Source organism: Oryzias latipes, chromosome 2 (genome assembly GCF_053564925.1).
Source record: "Oryzias latipes strain Hd-rR chromosome 2, Olatipes_Hd-rR_3.1".
In the NCBI taxonomy this organism is placed as follows: domain Eukaryota; kingdom Metazoa; phylum Chordata; class Actinopteri; order Beloniformes; family Adrianichthyidae; genus Oryzias; species Oryzias latipes.
The window spans coordinates 8,584,474-8,606,507 of NC_136238.1; the positions used below are offsets into that span (position 1 = coordinate 8,584,474).

Sequence of the window (22,034 nt, forward strand, 5' to 3'; positions counted from 1 at the left end):
ATTCACGCGATGCATTTGTTTGTTTGGCATGTGCGACTCGGTCAAGGTCTGCTCTTTTGTGCATTGTTCTGTCTTTTTGAATCGCATCTCTTTTGCTTCTAAGCTCAAATAAAGGAGCCGGCGCTCAACAGATGATCACATCTACCAGGAAGTCAGAGTTGACGGTTACTCAGGCCTCAGTTGCCTCGCGTTTCTTGTTCGGGACACACAGGCCTCATTGAATCAAAATATTTCCATAGACGATGTGACCTGAGGTTGATTCGGTGAATCATAACGGTGCTTGGAGCAGATTTGACTGAAGAACCTCCAGCTTTGCCTGACTTTATTTCTCTGAAGTCACTGTATGTCAGCCCCTATTAGTTCATAATAATAAGCTTTGCTGCACTGATTACCAATGGAATTGTTAAAGGCGACATATGATGACTGTTTTTGTAAGAATGTTCTTTAGTGTCCTTAATTACTTGTAACTCACTAATTTGAACATTTTGCTATTTTCTTCCACAAACTCTTTGAAGTCCCACTCCCATAATTCTCTGATCTATTGTCAAAGCGTTCCCTGGGGTCTTTTAATTATGATTATACCATGGTCCGGGTGAATACTCAATTCTGATTGGCTGCTAAAAAGTGATAATGGAGAGTGATGATGTCCCATAGCTTAAATGTTCTGTATCACTGCGCTGGCTTCTTTGAAACAAACTTTAGCTTCATCGTCAGGACAAAAACAAGCGGTAAGAGGAGAACTTTCTCTCTGATCTGATGCTTAATTAACCTTTCTTTTGCCGCTGCAGTCTTGCGGTCAGACTCAGCCGTTACCGTGACAAAGCGCCGAACCACGTTTTAAATGGTGCGCTTTAAGCGATATAGACTGAAAATATAAAAAGAACAAAGTACTAAAAACTGTTTGAATACTTAGTCCTATGGTGTAAGCGGGATAATGGCCTTCGACAATGCTTCGCGTTAGACGGTTCAGGCTTCCGCGTCGTCCGTCAATTTTTGAAAAAGGGACACTTTGTCAGGCATTATCCCTTATTTATGCTGCTTTTAGCTAAAATATAAAAAAACCTGTGTTGTTTTCCGTGACATAGTTTCTGCAGCGCGGCAGTAGTTGATCAGAAGTTTATCTCTGAGTTGTGGGCGGGATCGTTGGTGTGAAGCAACAACGGCCTCCTACCCCTCCCTGTTGCTTAGAGTTTTCCGTTTACATGCCACTAGCTTACAGCCCTTTACACCCCAACCTGACGTTACAGGTGCAACATAACTGGTGTACAGTTTTGAGCCAGATCTCTTCTAAGAGTTGCAATGCTACATCGCATAGGTGCTGATTTTCTCAATTTCTTTTATAAATATCCTCCATCATCACAAAGATGCCACAAGAACATGTTAAAAACATTATTTCATGTTCCTTCTTGAGGGAACTACTTGGATTGCAGTGTTTTACGACATAACAAAAATCACACCAAATACTGATTTTTCTTTTGGATAATGAGGAATTTCATATTTGTTTCTATTCAGAAGCCATTTTTTTTTCTTCATGAAAAACTATTTAAGTAACTCCCGAATTAACTACATTTCAATAAAATTATGTATTGGCTGTATTTTGGCTGCAAGTACAAAAATATCACTTCATAGACAAACTGCAAACGTATTTGATGAATTAATAAAACACTTCCACAGAAAAAAACTGATATAATAAATTCATTCTTTTGTAAATACAGCTCCAGATTTTAAAATATAATCTATTCCTACTTTTTTTGCATTATTTTGGGGAAATATTAAGTTTTATATTATTAAGCCAATGAAAAATTGCCATATAACATGGTGCAAACTGACTAAAAGGATAGTTTCTTCCAGCTACCCTGAAGAACAGAATCATCTACTAAAGTTATTTTCAAAAAATCTCCAAAGAAACAAATCCCATAGGTGTTATAAACACATATAGGTATGGCAGGTTTGTAATTAAAGTCCCCAAACATTTGTCTGTTATTTTCAACCACGGTTGACTTTTCAAAGTCGATTCCTTCAAAAGTCACAGCAAAACCCCACAGGGGTCATTCAGACGTGACTCATGTTCATTTGTCATAGGTTAAAAAAAAAAGTGATGTCTCAAAGGGATTCAGCAATTGAAGTGTCTTTTTGCCCTGGGAACTATTTTTAATTGTCATTTTTCTAAAGTTAGAGAGGAAGAACACAGCATTACAGTTTCTTTTATTTGGTTGAATTCCAGCCCCTTTAGTTTTGGACTAACGTGGGAGAAAGTTTGTTTCATTGATGGATTGGAGCGAGGAATTAAACAAACCTTCAAAGAATTGGATGTGGAGTGGTAAATAGAAATATACTCAAATTATTTCTTACAGATGGCAACATTTATGAACACTGTGATTATATAACTGCTGTTTGTACTTGGTGGTCGGCCAACATTCACACCTTGTACGGCTCAAGTGGCACGCTGGCACCAACCTGTAACCACCAGGAGCAATGTTGGGTTCAGTGTCTCGCCCAAGGGCACTTTGACACATGGGCAGCTAGGGCGGAAACCAAACCTCCGATCTTCCAATTGGAGTTCGACCACTCTACCTCGGCACCACAGCATAAATATGCACATCTAGCATTAATATAAATCAAGGGAAATTTAAAGATTTAAGTGCTTCAGCCCTCTAGAGTGCCTATATCATGCTATTCTTAAGCCTTTTATAGTAAACGATATTCATATATGATAAGATATTACCTTTAGCACACAATAACACTTTTTTTAATGAAACATTTATTTTCCTAAGCTTTTTTTCTACCCAACGACTCGACCTCTGAGGCACCGCCTTTCACTCCTTTTGGGTGCCGCCCATTATATGATGTCAGCATATATGGCAGCATGTCCATGTTTTGCACACGAAAACAAACATCCAAACGTCTGCTAAAATGGATGAGCATATTGTGCATAGACAAGGAAAGCGTTTAGCCGATCAACACTAGCTCCACAGAGAAAGTGGGTGCGTGTGTTAGCCTGGGGGCGGAGCTGGCAGCGCAGACTGTTCCTGGAAGGGGCGGTTCCTCACTTGGTGACATCACAATGTGGGAACCCACTTGTTACCGTGGATTGGGAGGGGCTTTTGCTCAGAGCGTGACTCAGAAATGCGTGACTGGATCAAAATACCGCTTAGGGGTTTCTTTTCATGAGAAATAAACATTATGGAACGCTTAAAGGCTAGAAATTTTTGATTTTGAGCAGTATAGCACCTTTAACACCGGAGATGTCACCGGTGACGCCTAAATAAAAAACACACTTTAACATACCATAACTTTGACTGTTTACACTTTCCAGGTAAATCAGCTTGTTCTGACTGGGAGGAAACCGACTTTGTACTTTGAAAAGCTTTCCATTAGTAAAATGCAAAGCCGCAACAGAATCAGTTGATTTTCGTTAATTGTGTAAACACTTAACTACTGTACTGAGTTGCATATCAGCACAAAGCTGCTTTTCTCTGCTTCAGGATCCGCTGAAATGACTTTAACGGTTGAAAAGTTTCAGAGTTAAAGATCTTAAAAGGGGGAAAAAAAACCCAATGATGTTACTTTTAGCAAATCTTTTATGTCGAGCCACTCCCAAGTTTTAAAGAACAACTAAAAACAACCTTGTTGTAACCAAGCATGTAAAAATAATTACCTAAACTCTGCTGGAAAACCGTGGTTAAACTATGTTAAATAAACTGCTCTCTGTTTAAATGATTGCTTGTGATTATATATTAAAAAAAAAATTATAATACAAAGGTACTGTAAGTCAGGTGATCCCATCATAGATTCATTTAGTTCTAAATCTTTATTATATAGTGATGTTGACATCGAAGGGGTCGGAGTTTGTGGTTTAACATTTTCCTCTGTCAGTGGAAATATAGTCTCATGCAGTTGGAAGCCTTTCTCGTGTTGGAAAGGACAAAACTTTAGGCGATTGAACAAATCTGTGCCTTTTGTGCAACACTACCAGTGGGACCCAAATACCTGATGATGGATTCTAAAAAGTATTTCATGTATATGAAACTATTTCGTGTTAATTTGTTTCTAACTTTTAAAATACCAGTTAGTTTGTCCTTTCGCCAACTGAAAGTTATTTGCATCAGGAGTTTTCCATCTCAGTTACTACATTTTTTAGCTTTACCCTTTGAATTGAAGCGTTGGGGTTCAGGCTAAGAAGAAAATAAGACATTACGCCCCATTCTTTATCACCTAGACTCCTTCATCTCCTTAACTCCGCCCCTTTAAACCTTTAGCTCTTCATCTGTCTTGTCTTCCTCCATTCCCCCTAATTACCCCCTTTAAATCTGCAAATATATCAGTTCCAGAAGAACAGAAAGGTCTTAAACATGGAAACTTTTTCCACCCTAGCAGTTTGTTTTATTCTTCCCAACTCCACTTTAAAGCCAGCCAGTCGCTGCGGTTCTTCCCATTACTGATTAAAACCAGGCCCTTCCTGACCCCGTGTGATCCCCCACTTAAAAAAGGCAGCAGGTCATCGTGAAGGGAACTGTGTTTGGCATTTTCCAGAAGGCTCTTGAGTGCGTCTGCCATGATGCTCCTATAAAAGGTCACACACTCAGCCTTTTGAGGATGAGAACATCCGTTTTACAGCAAATTAGTGCAAGAAGAGTTACTCAAAAGATTTTATTCTCTAAGGAGTCTTGCAGTAAAAATGCCTTTGTGCTCTAGTAGAGAGCAAAGGTTGAAGGATTTGTTCAATCTTTGCTTTTTGTCCGTTGTTAGAGAGAAACATGAGCAAATAGAACTGTACAATACGTTTCCATGATGATTCATGTTATTAGACCAAAACGTTTGTTTTCCTGCCCGCATTATTCTACCTGGAACGATGACGCATTCATTTAATCATGTGTTCTGCTTGTATTCATGCGTATATGTGGTGCACATCCTGCTGATGCGAGTTGGTGCCCTGTCGAGCAGTTTTGCTCGTAACCCTGTCGCCCTTCATCCACATGATGCCCTCGCTCTCAAAGAGGACACACACTTAGCTGCATTCCGCTCATTCCCACTTGTTTGAATAAGGCATTTTTGAACCGGCCAGATCAGCTTTCCTCATCTGGCAGAAAACGCAGGAGGGGGGCCAAAGCAAAAGTCGATTACAAGATCAAAAGAGTTTTCTACAACCCAAGATTTGGAAAGGTTGTAATATTTTAAAACTTTGAATAGAACAGTACGTAGTTTACTCAAATAGTGGATGCCATCCATGCTTTGGTTATGAATTTAACTTTGGGTTTTGAAAGCCTTTTAGTTTTATTTAACTGCTTAATACCGTAGTTGTCAGTCAAACAACACAAAAAATAACGCACGCCAGCTGAACTACTGTAGCTCACCGTTTCTGCAAGGATCGCAATTCCAAACAGATTCTGAAGCTGAGATTTGACAATATATGCAACACTTTACATTAATGAATTGTTTACAGCAGTACTGATAAAGTAGTAAAGTGTTTATAGTGCTAAAAGTTTGGTAGCTAAGTGTTTGGGTTAGCAAAACTACAATAGTAAAGTGTTTATGACCATCCCTTTACTGCAGTGAAGTGTTTACGTTAGTAAAGGTACAGTGGTAATGTGTTGCATATCGGCGCAAAACTCTTGTTTGTTTCGCAAAAATCAGTTGCTTTACGTCAACTGAGTAAACACTATACTACTATGAAGTAGTGAAGTGCTCCTATAGTATCCAACTCCAATATAGTATCCAATTCTGAAGGGGAGAAAAGAATATTTGTGCCGATATGCAACACGTTACGCGGTAAAGTGTTTGTGCAGAGATACAGCGGTAAGGCGACTGGTTATCTAACTGGTGACTATTATCAGAATATTGCAGGTTCAATTCCCGCCTTGCCCGTCAAAGTGTCCAAGACACTGAACCCCACCTGGCCTTTGGTGGAAGGTTGGCGTCAGCGTGTGAATCGGTGTGTGAATGGGTGAAAGGGTTTGTGACTGTAAAGCCTTCGTGGAAGATAGAAAAGAGCAATACAAGTATATACCATGTACCGTTTACGTTAGCAGATGTACGGTGGTGAAGTGTTTACGGTAGAAAGTGGAATGCTGGTAAATAAATTAAATATTTTTACTTTTTCGTTAGTTTTATAATAATAGAAATATAAATTTTCCTCAATTGGATAGCGTTGTCTTTTTTTTGGGCTGCACGGTGGCGCAGTGGTTAGCGCTCTTGCCTCACAGCAAGAAGGCCCCTGGTTCAAGTCCCGGCTGGGGGACATGAAAAATACATCAATGGGGGACCTTTCTGTGTGGAGTTTGCATGTTCTCCCCGTGTATGCGTGGGTTCTCTCCGGGATCTCCGGCTTCCTCCCACTGTCCAAAAACATGCTTCATAGGTTAATTGGCAACTCTAAATTGTCCATAGGTGTGAGAGTGCATGGGTGTGTGACTGTGGACGTTCTACCCTGCGACAGACTGGCGACCTGTCCAGGGCATCCCCCCTGCCTACGCCCAAGTAGCCGGGATAGGCTCCGGCAGCCCCGTGACCCCGAAAGGGACAAAGCGGTACAGAAAATGAATGTCTTTTTTTTTTTTTTTGGAGTGGTGATGAGCTGTACTAATTATTTTAAAACTTGTTCATATTTCATTTTTACATTTGAAGTGAACAGAAAGAAGACCTGGGTTTAATCTGACCATTATTCAACAAACTGAATTTATAACGTCACTATGAACTCTTTTCAGATCTCCAAGTATAAACAGTTTCACTGTACTAAGTCTTTTTAAGCCAAACAACAACATGAAGGTATGAGCTTGAAATTTAAGGTCAATAAATAAATAGAACAAAGGCCTTCCATGATGCAAAGGACACTTTTCTCAGCTGAGCTGCCCGCAGAGAGACTTGGATAAATGAGGAGTCCTAGGGTAACCTGCGCTTTAATCCTGAAGAGTGCTTTTGGATAACCTTCAAGGGGTGGGGGTGGGGGCAAACACCTTTCAAAGAATGGCTACACCATCTGTCCTTTTAAAGGTGGCATCAGTTAATGGATCATGGTTCCCCACGATGCAAAGACAAAAACCTTAAAACCTAATTACATGTTATGATATTGATACATGAACACACAAACATGCAGTGGGGGCCAAAAGAAAAGAAAAAGCATCCATCAGTCACAGATTCTGCTAGTTGTTCCACTTTAGGCTCAGAAGTCTAATGTTTATCATAGATACACAGAATGTGAAAGGTCAGATGCTTCCTGGGTCTTTACCATGTTTGGACACATTTCAGCTGCTATTTTGGTCCATTCTTCCATGGAGATCTTCTCCAGAGCTGTGATGTTTTGGGGCTGTTGCTCGGCAACACAGACTTTCGACTCTTTCCACAGATTCTCCATTGGATTCGGGTCTGGTGATTGGCTAGACCACTCCAGAACCATGAAATGCTTTTTATGTAGTTGCTCCTTTAGTTGCTCCGGACGATGTGTTTGGGATCATCTTGCTGAAAGACCCATCCATGCTCTCATTGAAGGAAGAAGGTTTTGGTCTAAAATTTCATCCCTCTTCAACCTTTCCTAAATACGGATTAATCGATCTGTAAAGCAACCCCAAACCATAATATTTCCACTTCCACGCTTTGTTGTTATGGCAACTCAGCCTTTTTCTCCTTCCAAACACAGCTAGTGGCGAGTACCCTAAAGATCCAACCACATGACATTCTCCTAATCCTCCTCTGGATCATCCAGATGGAGTCAATAATACAGGTAAGGAATGAAGGATAGAAAAGCGTCTTAAAGAGGAAGTAACAGGTCTTTCAGAAAGAATTCTTGCTAGTTTTTCTAGAGTTCAATACTTATTTTTTGGACCAATAAACAGGCAAAATCAAATTTCAAACAATGGGATCTCCTGGATTATTTTTTTACATTACAATTGAAGTGCATCTAAAATGAACTCTACAGGCCCTTTCTCATTATTTTAGGTGGGACAACTTGCATCAATCAGTTACTGACACCTTTTCCTTCACCCATTAAGTGGTTTATATATCAACCATCAAAGAGTTGGGTAATTTCCTTGAAACAGAATCACATTTGCAAGAAGAAAAAAACATTATTAGGGACAGCATAGGGTAAAATAAGAGAGGACATGGAATCTCTGCACTAAATAATGCACCAGATATTTTGATAAAGGAAGTGATGTGGGCTTTATTCATTTTTTTAACCAAAGAATATTTAGCAGTTTTCACATTCATACAGAAAGCATCTGTCTGGTGAAACCTCCAATTGGGTCGTTGATGCCAATGCTGTTCACCTCTACAGACTAGTGTACATCAGTGAATTATTTCTAGAATTCAGAGTGGTAAAGACAGACGGCACACAATGACCAACACAACAAAAGTGAATCTAAGATATACCTATGCTTCTCAAATGAGGATTTTGGCCATAAAAATCCAACAAACCAAAGAGATTTTAGGTCCAGGCACACATGGTTAAACCAAAGTTTCATTGGTGCAACCCACATATTTAAATTTAACGCTCACACCACAAATCCATGTTCATCACACATGTGGTCCTGTATATCTACTGTATCTGAGCCCTCAAAATTTAAAGAAATAAAAAATTTCCACAGTAGCAAAATCAAACGCGATAGTGGTTCTTTCTACGTATTAAACGTATTTACACAATCGTTTTCTAAATTGTTGGGCAGGTCTGTAAGGCCTACATGGTTAGAATTTACAATTGTTTCATAGATTAACATACCATTTTTTTTGATATTGACCTTTAGATCCAACATCCCAGGCAGAAATTACAACAATTTATTATATAAGCTCACCCCAAGAAACCTGAAGATTCTGAGGCTCTTCAGCTAACCATGTATGTTTTATTTTAGGGTTTTTTTTTGTCTTGGTTTGGAACACACTATGTCGGGAAGGCAGGTTTGGAAAAAAAAGTTTTTTTCTCCATTTTGGGAATCTGGGAAATGCCCCGAAATGGAAAGTGTTTCCTTGTTTTCCAATGGAGCATTCTTTGGGCACAACCTCAACTGAACCCACTTCAACTGGCACAAACACAAACCAAGCAAGATACCTACAACCCACACACCAAAGCTATTTCGACTGCCTTTTAAATCCCAACTAAACTCCCTCATCATTCCACTTTGTTTGATCTTGCAACTAAAGTGATAAAAAACAGCTAAAGTGGCTTTACAGGAATTCAAAAAGACCTAATCTAATTGAAATCTCTTGTCAGTGCGTTCCAACGCGGTCCTGCCTTCGTTTTCTGGTCCTTATCAGATCCAAAAGCAACAGTTTACTTGCTGCTTTAGCGCGATTTTGGACTGCAGACGTTTCTTCACATTTAGGAGTCCAGTACTAAGGGTGGAGTTCAAACCGTGGCCCAGTGCTAAGAATAACAATATCCTACTCTTGCAGCCACATTCCCCCGCTCCTGCCTGGGGCAACATGTCAGGGATTATTCGTTATCCAGCAACCACTGAGCTGCAGGCTTTACAGATTTCATATCACATGAGCTGTTTACATCTGAATAACAGTTGAGGCAGATTGTTTCCATTTTTCTGTTAAGCACAATGGCCAGGATTAAGAGAACCGTCTATAAAAACGAGGCTTCTCATCTGATCAGTGACGGACGGAGAAAAATTGTGACCAAATACAGCAGAGCTGCTCGCTGTGTGGGGGCCTGTCTTGCATCTTGAAGATTATTTTAAAGCTTTTTCCTATTGGGACACACACACAAGAAAGAGGGGCTTTTATGATTAGCTGCCAAAACTGCTGACATTTAGAGGTAGAAGGAAATCATGTGGGATGCCAAAGGGATATAGTTTTTGCTGAGAATTTTTCCTTAAAAATCTAATTGAATACAAAACGACTCCCTTCACGGCTCTTTATAATATCAGAAGAAAAGAAGTCTACTTGTCACCTGATTCATTTCTCCTTTAAACAGCTCTGTTCATTTTTCTTTTTTTGAATTGTTACCCTCACTTTCAAACATTACAACACCTACATGTCTGGGGATCCCAAATCCCTTTCCCGTTTAACAATGTCGCACAAACATCTCAATACTAGTCAGAGATCCTGATCCACTGTGTCCTCTACAGTCGAAGGACATGTTTATAACAACAATACAATCAAAGAGGACCTTTTGCTTTAACCTTTTATCATCAGAGCTTTAGCTCCAGCGTGACTACTGAGAAGGAGTGTCTAAGGGCAAAGAAGCCCAGTTTAGCTTAGTCTGTTTAGTGTAGTTTAGCCATTACCTACTGATTTCTGAGACTTAATTGTCAGATAAATGCATCTAGACATTAAAGAAAAACACAATTATAAACAACAAACCACAACAAGAATCAAGTTTCTCATGCACGAGGGAGAGGAGCAAATGTGTTGGAAAAGGTCCACCACGTTTCTCTTCTCAAAGGTCTGCCTCTCCCCGTGCTGCTTTTATTAAGAACACAAGAAGGAGGTAACATTTTCAAGACAAAGACAAAAAGTTCATTAGGGGGTGTCGTCAAATGACCCTTTTGGTTGGATTCTAAGTTCAAACAGTATCCCTTATCAGCTCAGGACAGTGTGTCGTAAACCCCCCTCTCTTCCTTGCTGGGATGAGAAGCAGATGAACAAACACACAACTGTTTTCAGAAGAGGTAAAAAGGTCAATCTAAGTTAACATTTAAACATACATTTAACCAAATACATTTAAGCAATGATAATAATAAAACAAATTCCTTCACATACTGTTCTTTATGATTTAATGTTTGCTATTTAATTACCGGTATGAAGCCCATTGAGACGACTTTGGTTGTACTATTGAGCTATATAAATAAAATTTAATTAACATTACGTAACTGTACAATCATGTATCAGCTGATACTGTCGGCTTTGTGCCGTTATGCAACACTTTATGTTTGTAATGTGTTGCACATCGGTGCTTCGTGTCAGAATCAGCGGTCTCAGGTTGATCGTGTAAATGGTTGAAGAGTTACGCTATCTAAAAGAGGGTGTGTTATTTAGGTGTGGCGGGTGACATCTAAAAGTGTTAAACAGGTTCAAAATAAGATTTATTGCATAGAGAAAATAGGGTAGCGACATTTTATTGCATTTATCATTTTGCCTCCATCACTCCAGTTTAAATTTTATGGTCAGAACACACAATAGTAGAAATACTGGGATGAAAATTGTGTTTTGTTTTGGGTGATTTTAACATGTTCTTGTGGCATTTTTGTGCTGAAAGAATGGCACGCACTGAGAAAATTAAGATTAAAATGTTATTTCTGAGAATTTCTTTATCCAAATCGTTATGAATCAGGAGCAAATGTAAAATGCCGTTTGAAACCGACGTAGACAATACTCTGGGCGGGACAAAAGCTACATGCACCAAGCTCTCAGCAATGGGAAGGGGGGCGGGGTTGCTCAGTGCCAACAGTCTCGTCCACAATTCAGACACGAATTTCTCATGACCGACTTCTACTATTGAAAAAGTTAAATCATTTGTACAGTTACACTCCAACATTTTCAAAAAACTGTCGTTTTCTGTGTCCTGGAAAACAGCAGTTTTTTTTCATTTAGGCTACATGGCATAATCATAAATAACTCCCCAACTTACCCCCTTCCTCATATAACCTCATATTAGGGTGAGGGGGTGGGGGGTCTAGCCTGCGATGCGCCTTGGGGGGGGGCTACTTGGGAGTGGCCCCCCTCCTATGGTTGCCGTATGGAGTGGGCCCCCCCTCTTTCGGTTTTATTTGCACCTTAGACATGTAGGGTCCTTGGTAGGGGGGGTGCTTGGACATCACTGCAAGCAAGCAGCAGATGTCCTCCTGGCACCCTACCCGCCAATTTTAACCGCACCTTAGACATTTAGGGCCCCTTGGTGTGGAGGGTGAGGGGACATCACTGTGAGTAATCAGGAGATGTCCCCTTAGTGCCCTACTCGCCAATTTTAACTGCACCCCCCTTAGTACACACACCCCTCCCCCTTCAATATATACATTCAAACAAACACACACACATGCACACAAACACCCTCTCAAACACCCATACACGCACACACATTTTACATGGAAGGTGGGACCTGGGTCCATCTGTCCCCTACCCCTTCCCTGGTGGGGGGTGCGGGCCCTTTGGCGATGGCGGCCGTGTCCCTTGGGTGCCGGCTCCCTGGGCCCGGCGGTGCTCTCTCCGCACGGTGGGGGGGGTTCATATTACACCTGAGCCGGGGGTGTTCGTGTCCCTGGGGGGTGGGTCCTGGTCCTTGCCCCTGGGCGCTGGGCCCTGCCAAACTTCCAACATGGCCGAGCCTGGTCGGGCCATATTTATAACACCCCTTGTGGGCCGCCCTTTTTTCCCCGGGGTTCCCCCCTCCTGGGCGGGGGCGGCGGGCCCCTGCCTTGCTCCTACCTGGACCAACCGTGGGCCGGGTGGGTGGCTGCCTGGAGTGTGGAGCGGGTCTCCCTTGGGGGGTCCTGGCTCGTACCTGGGGTCGGGGCGGGGGGATGCCCGGAACTCCTGGGTGGTGGTGGGGTGCTCGTCTGGGGCTGTGGGCGTCCCTCTCCGGTGGGGCCCTGCGTTGGGCTCTTCCGGCGCGGCGGGGGGGCTGCTTTCCTGGCTGGGCTGGGGCGGCGCTCTCTTTCCCTCCGCGCCTCCCTGCTCTCTGGCTCTGGGGGCCTCACGGCGGTCCTGCTGGCCCTGGCCTGGGTGGCGGTCTTGGTCGCCCGGGGGGCGGTTGTTCCCTGCCTGTTCCCGTGTGGCGTTGGGGGAGTTCCGGCTGCCGCTGCTGCTGCGGCGGGGGTCTGGGTGTGGGGGTGGCTGGGCGCTCCTCCTCCTTATTTTCACATTCCACCATCCATTTTAAAAGAACATAAACACTCACCTGAGCACAGGTGTTAGCTCACCTTTGCACTAATAGTTTGCATGATTGAATGAATGAAAGATTTCACACTAGTTGGTTTAAAGGCATAGGTATGCGTTCGTGAACACTATCTGTTTTGTGTACATGTTGACATGTGGACATTTTTGCAGCTAGCAGGTGTGTTGATAATATTTGAGTGTGTGTGAACAGGCCCCGCCCTTTTTTGTACTACATTTGAACCGTACCGTAATGATAAACAACCAGTAAACCTGTCTGCTCTATGCTGCTTCATGGTCTTACCCCCCCTTCCCCCTCCTATTATCACCCTCCTACCCCCCCCCCCCCCTCTCTAACGTCCCTCTCTCTTCTTCCCCTCTTTCCTTTTCCGTCCGGTCCAACACCAAAGATCTTCAAACATGTTTGAAATTAATAAAGTTTGGCCTCAATTACAAAAGGGGTTTATTCAGACATACCTTTGGTTTGTCTGAAGATGAATAACCCCTATTGTTAAAATAAAATATGTCCAACACAAGAGGCCCTCAGCTCTCATCTGTTTGCCTAGCTGTTGGACAGGACAAGTAAAAAAAAATAAAAAATAAATAACTCCTAATATAGATAAGATGATCGGAGTGGGACACTATTTGTGGTAATCCAGGTCTAATAGAATAGGGATAACAGAATTTTTCTTCATGACAAGTTCTGCATCATCAAAGTGACATTTGTTGCTAATTTGTCGCATATACTGCAGTTTTGCATTTCCCACTTCAATCAACCTAATGATTTTTTTTTACACATGGGTAACCAGCTTAATGATTTAATCAGGATAGGAATGACAAGAATGTCAGATTTAGTTTTGGTTTGCTACCACATGTTACCAATGAGACACGTTTAGCTCTTTTTTGATTTGCACTGGGTAATGTATTATTTCTACTTTTTATCACTTTTCTTTATTTTGTTGACTTTCAAGTAGATGTGGAGTTTATAGATGGAATAGCTTTAATTTTGTTCATATTTTATTGACTATCCAAGGAAATAAGATCTCCATGTGAATCCAAATCTTCTACTGAAAGCCACTGAGATTTACAGACTTTATACAGATTGAAACGTGATCAAAACTCGATTTTTAGCTAAAAGATTGGAGTTTGTTTTTTGAACCTTTATTTGTTAACAACTTCTATTTCTTCTCTTTTTCTGGGAAATTCAGATGGAAAAAAGTGAGCAGACATGTTCATTTAGCCTCATGTTATCAGTCTGTGTGGCTCCGCACAATGCAAGGCAAACAGACTCCACCCCCCGGTTGTCAAGCGATTGGCCGCCTCAACAGCAGGACGGCTCACTGGGAGATTTGAATACAGTAGATGCACAGAAGGGGGAGGAGGAGAACCGCCGAGGGGGTGGGACATTGGTCGGTCTGCCTTGCTCACTGTTTAAGCCCCTCTCTCTCGGGTCAGGATGGAAAGGCTCGCACAGGCAGAGGAGGGAGCATGTCATGAGAGGTGATGACACCACCACGGAGGTGTATCCTCATCCTCTCCGACTTCTGAGAGCGCCGCTCGCTGCCGTTTCAGCCGCCGCTGCTGCTGCCATACTTTCTGCATCCCACAGAGTAGAGAGAGAGGTCAAAAGACAGCTGCCAATCTCCTCCTCCGCCTCTCTCTCCACTTCTTTTCTCACTTTGTCTGTGGATGATGGGATTTTAATCATGTGGAAGGTAAGGGCATAATAACCATCTCCAGTAACTACCTGAAAATGGTTAGTGGGGGGTTTTTGTCTCAGGGGCATCTTCTGCTCCTCTTTATTTTAGTTAAGTCTGTGAGTCTTTGGGGGATTCCCGCACGCTTCAACCTCAGCTATTCTCAGTGGAAATGAGAAGGAAAGCCAGAATTACTGGAATGATAATGACAGAGCCGTGGCTTCAGAGGTCTGTGGAGCCATCTGTGACATGGAAAAAACTTCTGCTGAGCATGCCTTCTGCTTTGATCACATGGCTTTATGCGGGTTCTTCCAAAAGCGTCACTGGTCTGTAGATTTAAACTTAGTTTTGACTCAAGTCTGGGTATGTTTTTTTTTGCTACTACATAAAATGCGAATGTGGGCTTGAGTTTCATTCACTCTGCTTTTTGTGACCCAGTTTCAAAGTGCCACTCTGTGTGTTTTGGTTCCTGTTTGAAGCCCAGGACACAAAGACAGCAGACGTAGCTTAAAGGGCTGCCTTACACAGCATGTGTGCTTTGGTGCTGCTAATGTGTGCTTGTGCAGGTCTTTAAAGCTGCAGAGTGTCCCGTGTATTTCGATTTTCAAGAGTTTATCTGCACTCGACTGAACTGCACGAGCGTAAATGAGGCCGTCCTCACGCTGGTGCAAACCACTAATTGCGTGCTCGTAATAGCCTCTCAGAGGATCGGCTCCTGTGTGCAGAGTCATGTTAGACACACATCAGTGCATTCCTGCATGGATGTGTGTGCGTGCTAAGAGAACTGAAGCGTGTGTGTGACAGCTGGCCCACATTAGCTTATTGTGAGCGCTGATCCTTCACACCTGCTGTAGGTCAGGGATCAAAGAAATCCAAGTTTGTTCTTCAAGACAATGGAGAACTCGAAGGAAGACGTTCTAAAGTGAGAAAGCTTGGGGGGCTAGGGGGTGACAACTTCTCTGAAGAACCAAAATTTAAGCAGATGTTTGCCAAAAACTCAAGAATCCACGTCTCGGAATTTGTCCTTCTGAAGACAGACCAAGACTCCAGACAGAAAAGGAAGAGGGTTTGTGTTGACTTATGAAGAGACCAATATAGCAACAATACTATTGTTCCTGGTTACTTTCCTGTTTCCCATGACACCAGTGAGGCGACCCTAGTCTTGATCATCTCTTAAATCAGTTTAGTCTCTTTTATTCTTTAGAACAAAGGAATTGAATGGAACTTATCCACATAGGACTTCTGAATGGTGCAATCACGATCCTTTAAAACTCCTTGAAGTTACTTTGATCGCCGACTTTGATCCCAAGGTTAAAAACAAGGCTTGCAGTAAAACTTTGCTGCAAGCTGAGCGTGTTCGTCCCCACCGTTTCTCTCCGAAATCTCTTGGTTTCGTACCGATGCATGATAAAGCAGTGGGGAATGACTCATGAAGTGCTTATCTTAGCATAAACAGGATAATTCGATCTTCAAAGTAATAGTAGACGCCCACTTCAGTCGCTGGAGGCGGAAACCACTAATTGCTATCTAAACATCTTTGGAGGAAAAAGGGAAACGAATACAGTTTCTCTCCTTTTCTCTTTCAGTTCATCTTTGTTTCCACTATGAATCAGTTCATTTCACATGCCACACTGTCTCTTTAATAGCCGTTCCAGTGAGATGTGTGAAGTCGTCATGGAAACTTTTGATTGTTTGGCTATTAAATGAAGGGGTTGATTGAAACTTGGCAGCTTGTCCTCCAAAGAACTCAAACTTCATACGCTAATATTTTGTTTAAATTAAAATTATTGGCCAAACGTTTGAACCTTTTGCATCATAATTTTTTCTGGAAGGGAGATTTCAGACCATCAATATGGCTAAAAGTGTTACACAAGTTCAAAAAGAGTTGACATTTCTCCACTTGTTTTCCATTGATAGTTTGGATGAATACACGCCCAACAACTAGATTTATCTCAACCTTGGAGTTTAATTGAATAACAGCTATTGAACCTCAAGTGTTTCCAGTCCTTAAATCCATGATATGGGAACATTTTAGTCCACGTTGTCTTAAAAGTTAGAAAACTGCTGCACAGAAAGCAGGTTAGACAAAATCTTGGCTCATCCCCACCCTTTCACCACTTGTTGAGTTCAGGTATTCTGCCCCCCTCTAGCCCAACTATATAAAATGTTCTATCTCCACTACTGAATTTAGACATAACCATATCCAATATACATTTTAAGGGAATCTTGTTTTTAGCCACCACGTCTCTGTGTTTTAGACTACACCTGGTCATTTCCACGTGATTTGTTTTACCATATTTCCCACACTATAAGGCAAACTTCAAAGGCTTAACTTTTTCAAGAATTGGCCTCTCAACCCAGAGCACTTTGTATATGTTTTGGTTCTGGTTGGTCTTACTGATGTTGAAGCAACTTCGAGCTGATTCATGACATATTGATCCAATGCCAATCTGTTATTTTTTAGTTTCACAAACAAAATTGTTATTGTAAATACGCTAAAGGTGTAGCGGTGACGAACTTTTTGTTTATTTTTTGTTACTAACAAGGTTGGGAGTTGGAGTAGTCATAGTAACGTTTGTGTTAGCGATATCAGTGTGTTTGTCTATACTTGTTAAAAATGAGGCTGTGAGCTGCAGGTTAACGTAGCCAATTCATTGACGGTGCACCTTAAAATGCATTCCCTATAGTGTGGAAATTACAGTAGAGATTATTGTAGATGTAAATTATTGTAGAGCTAAAATGACAATGTCCTGATTTCAAGGTCATCTAACCGCAATATTTCAATTCGATAAAATCCAAGATGCAAAAGTCAATACTGTTTTTTATAATCTTCTCCATAAGTGGTTTACAATTACATCCAAGATCTGAGAACTCAACTAAACTGCTTCCAGCAATTCCCATTTGGCCTTACAGCAAGAAAAACGCTTTTTCACCAATCAACCCTTTAACACCAGCGAGGTCACCAGCATTGCCTAAAAAACACTCTTTGACTCACCCCAACTCTTTGACCATTTACGAGATCAACTTGAATCAGCTGATTCTGACACGGACTGAAGCAGCGTTTAATACCAGCTTTTAAGGCTGCACGACATGAGAAAACTTGCGATTAGTGATATCGGTGATCAATATTGCGATGACGAAACAACTTTCGATACGAGAAAAAAACAAGCAAAACAACAAAATACATAATTTTCCATTTCACTGCAACAGATTAACTAAAGAGTCACATAACTTAAATTACACTCCAAATGACCCTTGTCTAGGAGGCTAGCATCTAACATAAAAGGGGTTCTTCTGATTGGTCAATGACGTAAATGATCAAATGCACAAAAGTATTTATTTGATTTGTTTGATATGTCCAGCTGACATAAGATTCTTTTAGCACATTTACAGTTACCATTTATCGCAATTTTTGCAAACTTTTGCGATATGCATATTGCACAGCTCGATATCGCAATAACAATAAAGTTGCGATTTATTGAGCAGGCTGGCCGTGTTGCATATCAGTGCAAAGCCACTTTTCTTCACTTCAGAATTTACTGGAATCCTGTTAATTGAATAAACGGTGGAAGAGTTACAATAGTTAAAAGAATGTAAACACTGGAGCTAAAGCTTCATGTTGAAGGATTAAAATAGACCCAATAGAAATTACTTCAGCTATGTAGTTTAACCCTAGTTTTAACCCTTTAACATCTAGGCTTTTTCTCAAGTGTTGACATTCTACCAGCTACCGTAACTCTTCAACCGTAAGCGGCTTCTGGAGCGCAGAAAAGCAGCTTTGCACTGATATGCGACACTTCACTGAAATGATGTTAGGTGCAAAGCCCATATGACGTTGATTGCGTAAACGGTTGAAGACTTACTGTACGTCAAAGAGCGTGTTATTTAGGTGCCACCTCTGGTCTAAAAGAGTTATGGTAATGTTTGTGGTCCTAATAATGACTTTAGTAGAGTTTGTAGTGAATTGTTGTTGGTTAGGTTCAATATGAATGCCAACATATTCAATAAACATCAAACGGTACGTAGGATTTAAATGACCTACAATCTTTCTTTCTCTTGAGTGGTATTGGAAGGATGACTTTCAGAAAAACAGTGCATCTTAACCTATCGACCAAAAATGACAAAGAAATCAGTTTTCATAAAGAAAACATCAAAAACTGAACGGTAGTTGGACAGCGCCATTTTAATCCGAGCTGTGTTTGCTAAATCACAAGTGCCTTGTACTATGAGTGCTAGACTTAAAACCCCACATATACAACTTAATGAGGAGGAGATTACTGCAGCATACTTCCTCTTTGCCCCGAACAACTCACATTAAATTGCAATATCTGGCATGCTTTGCCACATGACCCTCACAGATGCCACACACGCTGGCTTCATCTCTCCAGTGTGCTGGTCATGTATGCACACTCTCCAGCTTTGTGGAGGCAGTTTCATGCTGACCATATTTAGTTTAAATGAAAACTAATGCCTGCGGAATCAGGAAATGGGCACAATTTGATCCCTTTTATCCCAACATAATTGTAATTGCAAGTGAGGGTCAATATATTGGCAGTCATTAAAGCACCAAACTTCTTGAGTCGACTTTTTCTCCAGCTTTAACTGCATAGAGGAAAAGATCAAAAGGTAGCAAAATATTATGCAAACTGAATGCTTTTATTTTGACAAGTTGAGCAGTTTTGATAATAAGCCTTTAGTCCTAGTTTAAAGAAACTCCTTAAACCCCAACAGGTCTGTCATAATCTTCGTGGATGCATCTCATCAGGGTGAAGATCAAAGAACCCAGTTAAAACGTATCCTCACCAAACCCCAGACACGTTCTCCTATAATCTCCAGCCCCAAACATCACGTTGAATTTCACATGTGCCCAATCTGGGTCACAAAAGGAGACGAGCTCTGCCACACACGATCGCTAATAGCCTCCGCATCCCAGACAATGGCCAGCCAATCCTGTTAAGTGTGACTGACCACTACAAACCATGAAAGGCTAGGATTGGTCACAGGCAGGATGGCAGGAAGCGGATTAAGGATCAACCAGGCAGGGGTTGCTGAAATCAGACAACACATTGGAGCATGTGTGTCAACAGTTAGCACTCTTGACTGGTTAAATATTAAAAGAATCCAGAATCTCACTTTTTGTAAAGGAGGAAATATGGTTCATCTTTATTTCTCAGCAGATAAAGTTTCAAACATTTGTTTCTTCTTGCTTTACTCGATTTGGTCAGTTGTGGCCTCCTCACTATGGAGTTAATTCAGTCTCAATAATCAGAAATGCACACAACCTGTTTCACAAATAAACACGCTCTGATTCACAAATGTAATTTTACGCAAACTTGCAATATTAATCTGGAAATGCACACGTGTTTCACAAATGCACACCCTGTGTTTCACAAACACGCACGTTGTGTTTCTCAAATCTCAACTAAATGTTTCACACATGCACAACAAGTGTTTCTCACAAATGTGCACACTGTGTTTCACAAAAACACAATGCATTTTTTAGAAATTCACAATAGATGCTGCACAAACATCATTTTTAGGTACACTTTGAATATGAACTCACAGATCGTGCACATTTTAGAATGTGCGTTCACAAAACTGCTCATTTGTGAATCTCCCCACATTTGTGAGAGATTATCCTACGGTGAATATTGAGACTCCTTTCACGCTGCAGGTCAATTAATGTCACCATTGGCTAATGAATCTGTCAATCAAACTCATCAGCAAAGCAGGTGTGTTCACTTTCAGCCAATCGAATGGCCCCTTAGACTTTCTTTAAGCTTCCACACTGATGTCAGAACTGAAGGTGCACAGCACACAAGCACGGGGGAAAAGTTTTAAAGTCCAGGAGATACAAAGCCCCTTAGCTAGGAGTAACAAAATCAAATCATACATTATGATTAAAGTCAGTATAGTAACTCTGTTCTAACTTTAGGGGTAACGGAACAGGACAGTTGGAGGATGACTTCACTCACTGGAGAGAGAAAAAACGGGGGGGGGGGGGGGGGGGGGGGGCTGAATTGATCTGTGATTGACAGGGAGGTTAGCTTGAGGTAATGTAGTCACACTACATTTAATATGGAGAGTGGTACAAAGTGATGCCAGTTTCCCCACAGAACTTTCTGTGGAAGTTGAAGATTTTTCTCCTCATGATCCAGACCGAAGGGACCCGGTGTCTGAGTGCTAAAAGGACGCTAGCAGCAAAGCTTCACTCAGGACTAACTATCCTGAGTGAAACATTCATAGCAAATCTCATCACCAGGAGACAGTTCACTGGATTCAATGCCAACTGCATTCAACCACTGTTGCCAAGTCCAGTGGAAACTTGCACAAGCCAATAATTTTTGACGACCGAAGGCAATAAACCTACAGGAGGCATGCTAAAGCTAACACTCTAACTACCGACTGGTACAGAGTCAAAGATGGGCGGGGCTTTTTGTCACCTGTGTGGAAGCTGGAAAAAGTCTAAGAGGCTATTCGATTGGCTGAAAGCGAGTACACCTGCTTTGCTGATGAGTTTAATTGACACAACGTGTGTGTTTGTGAAATACAGGGTGTGCATTTGTGAAACAACGTGTGCATTTCCAAATTAATATTGCACGTTTGCGTAAAATTACATTTGTGAATCAGAGCGTGTGTATTTGTGAAACAGGTTGTGTGCATTTCTGATTATTGAGACTGAATTAACTCCATACCTTACTGGTGATAGTTTACCAGTTCAACCGCAGATACACTGACTCAAGATGAATGAAACGATTTGACAATCAATATGAACATACTAGGTAGGTAGGTAGATGTAATTAACAAAAAAAACAACCTTTGGTGCCAAGGAAATCCAGAAATGTATTTTTGTCAACTCTTCTAAAAATGACATAGATCTGTTCGTCATCCGCAGGTGATCAAAACATAAAATGGTTGCTATGCATACAAAACCAACAGAAAACCCACCCACCAGATCAAAATGGTGGAGAGGGCGGGGCATGCCTGCAGAACATACAACGCCGTTTCTGCTTTGATGTAACTTACAGTTTGTCGTATTCCAAAATTTTGGAGTTCTGTTTCAGAATCCTCCAGGTTGCAAGGCAGGAATTAGTTTTAAAGATGTGTTTGGTTAATTGGCCTGTGGGAGGGGCTAAGGCTTTATAAGGGGTGAACTTTTCCCAGTTGAGACAGAGCAATCTTGGTTGCAGTGGTGGCAACAGACTCTCCCAGAATCAGTTGAATTCATTCTTTGATGTGTGTTTTGGGATCAATAAAATCTTACTGTTTGAAATTTGGAGTCTGCTGGCTTGGTCATTATTTCTTATTTTAGAGTGATTCATTTCCTTGCTGCAAAGAAGAACCCCGTCACATAGGCTACGTTCACACTGCAGGGCCTAATGCTCAATTCCGATCTTTTGAAAAAATCAGATTTTTTTGCAAGGCCGTTCACATCTCCAATTAAATGCACACTTTTGTGATCTCCTGTGTGAAAGTAAAATGACCCAGAATTGACCCGCATGCGCAGAAGAGTACTCAACGGTGAATGAC

General features: G+C 41.4%; 2 protein-coding genes across 4 annotated transcripts in view; one reads left to right on the forward strand and one right to left on the reverse strand.

The window, feature by feature from the left end:
- The window catches only part of LOC101160633 (MSL complex subunit 3), a 205,771-nt gene that overhangs the window by 160,654 nt on the left and 23,083 nt on the right, over window positions 1-22,034 (reverse strand). The window lies entirely within an intron of this gene.
- Window positions 1-22,034, forward strand: part of LOC101171810 (E3 ubiquitin-protein ligase Midline-1) — a 74,166-nt gene that overhangs the window by 14,391 nt on the left and 37,741 nt on the right. The window contains exon 1 of one of the 2 annotated variants that reach the window (XM_004066587.5): window positions 14,234-14,522. The exons of the other annotated variant lie outside the window; for it this stretch is intronic. The gene's annotated coding sequence lies outside the window, so the exon portion shown is untranslated. Of the gene's footprint in view, window positions 1-14,233; window positions 14,523-22,034 lie in introns of those variants that run through there. 2 annotated transcript variants of the gene reach the window in all.